This window comes from Hoplias malabaricus, chromosome Y (assembly GCF_029633855.1).
Source record: "Hoplias malabaricus isolate fHopMal1 chromosome Y, fHopMal1.hap1, whole genome shotgun sequence".
Taxonomy (NCBI): Eukaryota; Metazoa; Chordata; class Actinopteri; order Characiformes; family Erythrinidae; genus Hoplias; species Hoplias malabaricus.
This window is the reverse complement of record NC_089820.1, coordinates 4,019,923-4,028,554: the sequence shown is the minus strand read 5'-3', so window position 1 is coordinate 4,028,554 and position 8,632 is coordinate 4,019,923. Positions and strand designations below refer to the sequence as shown.

Here is an 8,632-nt window from a genome sequence, read left to right as displayed (position 1 = left end):
GGGATGGGCATGGCTAATTACCAGTGGCAGTTTCAGAGCACCTATTAGTTACCAATGAATCTCTTTATTCTAGGAATTTTGCTTGCAGATTTATTTTTGCTTTTGTAAAACTTTTGACACAAAATTCACTCCATACGCTCTTTTTGCACTATTTTTGCACTATGTGCCCATTCAGTGTTTCACAGAAAGGTGAACCTCTCCCAATTTTTACTTTAAAAATAATCAATCTTTCTAGAAATAGGTTTGTATCACATATCTGTGATACAAAAATGACTGAATACTGACTGAATGTGTTGTTTTTGTTGAATAGTATCAGTTAAATGTTGTGTATTGCTCTGTAAATAAAGACTTCCTTGGTTTGAGATACTGGAAATGGGTCCAAAAATTGTTGGGGAGGGTCTTGCATTCCTGCCACTAGCATTTGTGTTGCTGCGCACACTGAACTCATTAAACAGCTCAGTCCAGCAAGTGAAAGACAGACTACTCATTATTGTAATTTTCATTTGCTTCATTTGTCTGTGGTAAGAACATTGCTTTTTGCAGATAGTGTTTTTGTTTTGCTAATTATAATGCATTACATTAATATGCATGTTATAATGTCATGGATTTTATAATATAGTAATATGGCTTATGCATGATTTTTAACAATTTTATTTATTTATGTATTTATTTGTCCAATGACTAAAATAGTTATCTTAGTTTCCATATGTCGAAATATACAGCTCATTCTTTCTGTACTACATTACGCTGTATGTGCAGTGGCTGTGTGCTCTTTATTTTTATCTTGCTGATTTTGTTATTCAGTAATTCTGTATGTCTGTGCTTCTGACTTGATACTGTTTTCCCATACTTTGAGAACAGTTTTGATCTTTTGTAGCATTGCTTTTCTTGGTCCATTTTCACATTCCATTAGCTTTAGTCATTTATGTCCTTCCCCATTCTCATTCAATCCTCTTTCTCTTAGCACTATGTTTGCCAATGCACACTCAAAAAATGACATGTTTAATTTACTTTGCAATGTCTGCATAAAATTAAATGTTTAACATCCAGAGATTTAATTTTACAAAATGAGTACATGTTTAAAATAAATAAATAAATAAATATGTACAGAATTCCATATACACACACACACAAGTACTGTGCAGACGTGTTAGGCACCTAATATAATTATATATATTTAAACTAATGTCTTCTCAGTAATCACAGTAAATACAAATAAATAATAATATAAAACAAATAAGAAATATAAGTTTTTTTTCTATAAAGTAGTAGGTGTGATTGAGTTTAAAGAACAATGATTTGTTCAGATTCTCCTTGAATGCCATTAATTTGTTAAATCAACAGCACACATAATTTAAAATCATTATTTAGTAATCGTTAAAACTAGGGATTGGATGATAAATAATAATATGGACTGCCACGAGGAGAGATTTGGAAAAAGTTAAACCAACACATTTACTGGAATAATCTTCATTCATTCATTCATTATCTGTAACCGCTTATCCAGTTCAGGGTCGCGGTGGGTCCAGAGCCTACCTGGAATCATTGGGCGAAAGGCAGGAGTACACCCTGGAGGGGGCGCCAGTCCTTCACAGGGCAACACAGATACACACACATTCACACCTATGGACACTTTTTGAGTCGCCAATCCACCTACCAATATGTGTTTTTGGACTGTGGGAGGAAACCGGAGCACCCGGAGGAAACCCACACGGACACGGGGAGAACGCACCAACTCCTCACAGACAGTCACTAGGAGCGGGAATCGAACCCACAACCTCCAGGCCCCTGGAGCTCTGTGACTGCAACACTACCTGCTGCGCCACCGTGCCACCTCTGGAATAATGTTATTTAGGTTTATTCTAATGTTAGCATAATTTGTTGTTTGTTTTTTAGCAAAGAAACACTTATGCAAGCCTTTGATATAAAATATTAAGGAAATTTAAAGTGTCCTTTGGGGGTCAGAATCTGATTTTACTTCAGCTATTTCATAACAAATGCATCCAGTACATTTTTGGCCATATCTATCTGAGTATGTGGTCCATAGTAAAGTTATGTTCTGATGTAGAGCATCATTGTCTATTACTCCATACATTGGCTGATGTATATACAGCCCAGTATGGGTATGTTCATACTTGTCAGCCTTGGCTCCCGTAAAATGAACCCTGCTCTGTTTTCTCTGTTAGTGCGATTTATTTATGTGAACTCTGGTGTGCATCAAGCAAGCAGATTGAGACCACCTGAAGAGTTGGGACTCTGTCCATTTGACCATATATTTGACATAAATTTTATAATTTTCATAGAAAGTGTTAATGCTAGTCAAAACAATGTGTCAAATGTTACTTAGGTTATGGCTCTGTATATAGATAACTTCATTTTATGTAACCCTAAATAAAATGAAGTACATTCAAAGTGTCACTTTTGTCAGTAATGACAAAAATGTAACAATATATTATTTTGCTGTTTGGGTCAGTACGTTTTGTCTGGACCAAAGTATGTACACACACTTTAATCTTTACTGATAAGTTCCGCTTAAAATGGATGTGCACTATTATTAGTGGTGAGCACAAGTGTTTTTTTTTTTTTGTTTGTTTTTGTTTTTTAATAAAATCTGCAAACACATTTCTTAGAAACAAGAGGAGGAAGTATATAATGTGAATGCAAAACAAATATTATGTTCCTTTGCATTTTGCTTTAATTTTGTTTGATTTGTGGATTTTGCTGAATAGGTCTTTTGTTCTGGAATCTCTCTTTTGCTTTTGCTTCATGTTTCTTTTGCTTCTGGGGTCAGACAGTGGGTCTTAAGATGTTTAATTATCTTGAATCTCCACCTGTCAACTGATTTTGGACTGAAAGGTGCTCTAGTTTTTTCTGGAACTTAGCCACACCCAACAATCCAACAAAACTATATTTTTTTCAATATAGCAGTAGGTAAAATGAATGTTGGCATTAAATAGAATTAATGTACAGGGTGGGCCATTTATATGGATACACCGTAATAAAATGGGAATGGTTGGTGATATTAACTTCCTGTTTGTGGCACATTAGTATATGGGAGGGGGGAAAATTTTCAAGATGGGTGGTGACCATGGTGGTCATTTTGAAGTCAGCTGTTTTGGATCCAACTTTTGTTTTTTCAATGGGAAGTGACACATCATTAACTTTATTCTTTAATGAGTTATTTACAAGTTTCTGATCCCTTATAAAATGTGTTCAAAGTCTAAGGGAGTCAGATCGGGAGACCAATCCACTTTCCAGGAAACTGTTCATCTAGCAGTGGCGGATGCTGGTCTTTCAAGGAGGGGAAGCTCAGTTGCGGCCTACATCATAAAATGTGTCGGTTTATTTATACGTAAATTCTACCCTCCGTTCCTTTTCAAGAAAATGATCTGTGACCCTGTCGTACCAAAAAGGCGTCTTTTCCAGGGACTTGACTAGTGTCCTCTCAATGGCCAGCAGAGCTAGGCTGCTTAAACGGCCTTGGCCCATGTGAAGTGTGTCCGCCTGTGCTCCCACAGATCTCTACACCAAAGTATCACTGATTCGCTCATTTTGCTGTCAATCAAAAAGGGATTCAGCCTCAGACAGATCCTCCAATCATCAAGCAGAAGCTGAGCGTCCGGGCCAGCCGAGGCCAGCCCACTGCCCCATAGACCCCCAGAGACGCTGAGCGTTCAATGGGCGGGACAAAGCCCAGCATTTATCCAATGACTCGTCTCGTTTCGCTGCACTTCGCTGCTTCGCTATTGAACTCCGTGGACGCTCAGCGTCCTCACTGTTTAAAGCACTGTGAAGCTCCGGGAATGATTGAGAGGAAAGCCACGTCTTTACCAGTGATAAGAAGCTGACTCTGAACAAAAGTTGAGCGCGTTGTAGTGCATATTTATTCAATGACATGTACACACAACAGTATATATTTGATCACTAATTTTTTGACATTTTAGAGGAAGTTGAGCTTCCCTTGCAGTCTTAGAGCAATTGCCACTGTCATCTAGGAATGCTCGGACCTGACACCCATAATGTGGTGGTGCACCATCTTGCTGGAAAAACTCAGGGAATGTTCAGCTTCAGTGCATAAAGAGGGAAACACATCATCATGTAGCAATTTCGCATATCCAGTGGCCTTGAGGTTTCCATTGATGAAGAATAGCCCCACTAACTTTGTACCCCATATACCACACCATATCATACATTTTTTTGTTCCAACGGTCTTGGAGGGATCTATCCAATGTGTATTAGTGTCAGACCAATAGCGGTGGTTTTGTTTGTTAACTTCACCATTCACATAAAAGTTTGTCTCATCACTGAACAGAATCTTCTGTGTAAACTGGGGGTCCTGTTCCTATTTTTGTTTTGCCCATTCTGCAAATTCAGTGCGCCGATCTGGGTCATCCTAGTTGAGATGCTGCAGCAGCTGGAGTTTGTAAGGATGCCATTTGTGAGTAGCTAATATCTGCTGAAGGGATGTTCGACTGATGCCACTCTCCAGTGACATGTGGCGAGTGCTAGGCTGTGGGCTCTTGCTGAATGAAGCTAGGACAGCCACTGATGTTTCTTCATTAGTGACAGTTTTCATACGTCCACATTTTGACAAATCCAACACTGAACCAGTTTCACGAAAATTGGCAAGCAGTTTGCTAACTGTAGCATGGGAGATGGGTGGTCTCGTAGGGTGTCTTGCATTGGAATCTGCTGCAATGACCCGGTTACTGCGTTCACCAGACATCAACACAATTTCTATCCGCTCCTCACGTGTTAATCTCTGCGACATGTCAATGGTTGCAAACAAAGAGAAACTTGTAATAACTCATGAAAGAATAAAGTTAAAACCAAGCACACCATTGTTTTTCTTGTGAAATTCCCAATAAGTTTGATGTCACATGACCCTCTTCCCATTGAAAAAACAAAAGTTGGATCCAAAATGGCCACCATGGACACCACCTATCTTTAAAAGTTTCCCCCCTTCCATATACTAGTGTGCCACAAACAGGAAGTTAATATCATGATAATAGAATGAATATCATTGTGGATGGGAAATATGAATTCCTTCACTTGGCCTCAGAGTCACAGGTTGAGAAGAAATAAAGAACAAATATTAATGTAACACATACTAACTTGCACCTCAGAATTACCATCGTAAAAAACAAAGTAAACCGCAATGGTAATTTGTCATTGTTTCAATATTTTCTCTAAATCTAACCTCTAATATAAAAAGTCCCCTTATAACAAGGAACACATAGATGAATTAATCTGTATTAATTTTCCATTACCTGAGAAGTTAATTTTCTTGCTTTCTCTTATCACCCTGGAGTCTAAGGCCTTTCACCCATGTCTGAGGTGATCTGTCATGCCTTGATATTTTAATAAATTTCACCTATCTTAAAAGGTTTGTTCACAAAAAGCTACACATGCTAATATTCAGAACAAACCCAGCAACAATAATGTGACAGAAGTCTGTATGCCAGTCATCTATTTTTTTTTTTGTTCAACATGGACTTCCCAAAAATCAATTTTCAAACGTGCTTATATGTAGTCAAAAATTATATCGTAAACATATATGAATTTTTCTTTAGAGCCCTGAACTTTGTCGACATGGGTGTTGGCTACACACTGGTGTTAACAGCTTTCCATGATTTTTATTAGTTTTTATTCTATATTGTTATGAATGTGATGTGACATTATTTTTCACTATTCTCTGGCTCACACATTGACTATTCATGAGATAGGTGTGAAACACAGGTGAGAAATCTCCTCCCCACTGTCAAAGATACTGGCCCATTAGCCCCTGTCCTACCCCATCAATGAGACCAACTGAATCATTTGTTTGTAAACAGTGTTATTTCAGTTATTTAGCAATGACAAAGACTGCTCTGGTGCATCAAAGCCATAAATATGAGCTTCAGATGACTGCTTCAAAGTAGCAGAGAGCAACTAAACTTTACTACAGAAAAACAAGTCAAATGACACATGACATTGCACCTACTTATTTCAGTACTACTCAATCCATATGTGTCATTTTAAAAAATTAAGCTCCTCTAATCAGGTCATCTAGCTGTCCCCTGGTTCAAAGTGTCCACTGTGTGTGGCAGGTCATTCACTGTTCTTGCCCCACTTTTTCCCACTTTCAAAGCACAGCTCAAATCCTTTTACAAAATCTTTCTTCAAAATACTTCCATCCCAAAAATTTAAATCCAACATGGGCATGTGAAAGTCTCACCTTTTATTAATGTAACTAGAATCTGGAGTTTGTGTAATATTGAAACCTGCATTTCATTCAAGAACACAGAGTTCTGAAGCTAAACCTCAGTCTTCACTGAAAGCTCATAAACTGCTGTCATTATTAACCTAAGCACTCATAACTAAATTAAATTTAAATTAGCACTACAGTAACATTTCTGATTTCTGTTTGCTTTACAGACCAAATCATGAATTCAACCCAAGAGATGGATCCAGAATATCCTGACTATGATTATAATTACACAAACATTACACCTCCACTAAATGATTCATCCTATATTTACTTGGCAATAATCAACGTTATCGTCTTCATCCTGGGAGTTGCTGGAAATGGTTTGGTGATCTGGATTGCAGGCTTTAAACTAAGGAAGTCAGTCAACACCATTTGGTACCTGTGTCTGACTTCCTGTTCTGCTCCTTTCTGCCCTTCGGTGTTGTTAAGTTGGTGAAAGACGACTGGATCTTTGGGCTCCACATGTGCAAGTTCACTTCCTTTGTGATGTTCCTCAACATGTTCAGCAGCATCTTCCTGCTGGTCATCATCAGTGTGGACCGCTGCGTGGTTGTTATGTTTCCTGTTTGGGCTCAGAATCAGCACAGCATAAGAAAGGCCTCTGTGATCGTCGTGTTAGCCTGGATCATCTCAGCAGTGTGTGGCTCACCCTCTGTGTTTATTCGAGAAGTAACATTTCATCAAGGGAAAAATGTCTGCTACAACAATTACCCTAAAGGCAGCCACTCTGTCATAGTCTCCTTCAGATTCATTGTGGGGTTTCTGGTACCGTTCCTGATCATTATCTCCTGTTACCTTGTCATCATACTGAAGCTGAAGATCAACCAATCAGCGAATTCCAAAAAGCCATTCAAGGTCATGACGGCACTCATTGTTACTTTCTTCATCTGCTGGCTGCCGTTTCACATTATCGCTCTGATGGAACTGAACAATTACGAAGACAAGAGTATTCTCCAAACTGGACAAGTATTAGGTGCCATAATTGCCACCGCCAACAGCTGTATGAACCCTTTCATTTATGCGCTCATAGGGAAGGACTCAAAGAATAAATGTTGTGCTCTTTGGTCCAAGATTGAGAACGCAGTGGAGGAGGAAGACCAGGGCGCAACCCAATGAACACCTGTCAGCTTTGGGGAAAGCAGTGTACCAGACCTTTAATTAACTACTTTTTAGCTAAGCAGGTTATAAAACATCCCCAGTCATATTAGTGCTTTGTTTTTACTAGCACCAGCAGAGCCTGACATGTATAGATAAACATAAGGCAAGTAGGTCCTTGTTACTTTACCAGAATGACATAGCTTTGGTCATCAAAGTCATTCATTTTGATCCATAAGTCAAAATCTACGCTTACCCAAGAATCTGGAGCAGGGGGTCATTAAGTAGAGCAATGCAGAAACAGCCAAAAATTCAAATTAAAATAAAAATAATTTTGTGCACTCATTCGCTGCTTTGTAAAATTTGAGACAGAATTCTAAACTGCTTAGATGCGTATATATAATAATAATAATGTTTAATTTTTGATGCATGAACATGATGCCATCAATCCTGTTTTGCCCTTCCATGATTTATGAGAAGCCCACTCATGATTTATTCTAGGTAAAATAAAGAATATGGAACAACATATAAAACAATGCAAAATAAAAATTGGCGACTCAAAATTGTCCTTAGGTGTGAGTGAATGTGTTGCCCTTTGAAGGATATATATATATATGCAAAAGAGAATAAAAAATGGTAGATAATGAGAACAGGATATATTGAAATGTAAAAAATCGAGCAGATAGTAAATTCAAAAGGGCACCATGGTAATGAGGGTGAGGGAATTACAGGTATAAAATATTCTGCTTGAGAAACTGTCAGACAGAGAGGAAACAGTGCTACGCGTAGCATTCTCTCTCCATTAAATTGTTGTTTTACTTGATGCCGACTCAGAGACTCAGCTTTCTTATTTCTGTCATAATTTTCCACCACAGATGTCTCTAAGATAACTACGCTTGCAGAAACATAGAGTGATTATTTTATGCTTATGACGTATAAACTACCTATAAACTCTCTTTGAAAACATCTTTTTTTTGTCCACATTCACATAGTACTCTGTGCTATTGTGTGTTGACCACTTTAAGGTTAAATAAACTACTTTCTTATTCCAAATGCTCTGTTAGATTTCAATTCTTAACACTTGTATTTATTTTTTCCACCACAATTTGGCGTAGTCAGCAGGATTTCACACCGTCTTGGAGGGGTGGACCGTTTCCAGTGGAAAGTGACTGATCACCCATTGAACCCCATCTCACCTGTTTGAGGAACGACACAGGGACCAACCTCCCAGCCCATTATGGGCTGAAATTTGGGAAAGAACCTGGTGGTTGAAAATGTTCTCAAAAT

At 38.2% G+C, this 8,632-nt stretch overlaps 1 pseudogene; it reads left to right on the top strand.

Moving 5' to 3' along the window:
- Positions 1 to 446: 446 nt before the first annotated feature.
- LOC136679123 (chemerin-like receptor 1) lies at positions 447 to 8,364 on the top strand (annotated as a pseudogene).
- Positions 8,365 to 8,632: the final 268 nt, after the last annotated feature.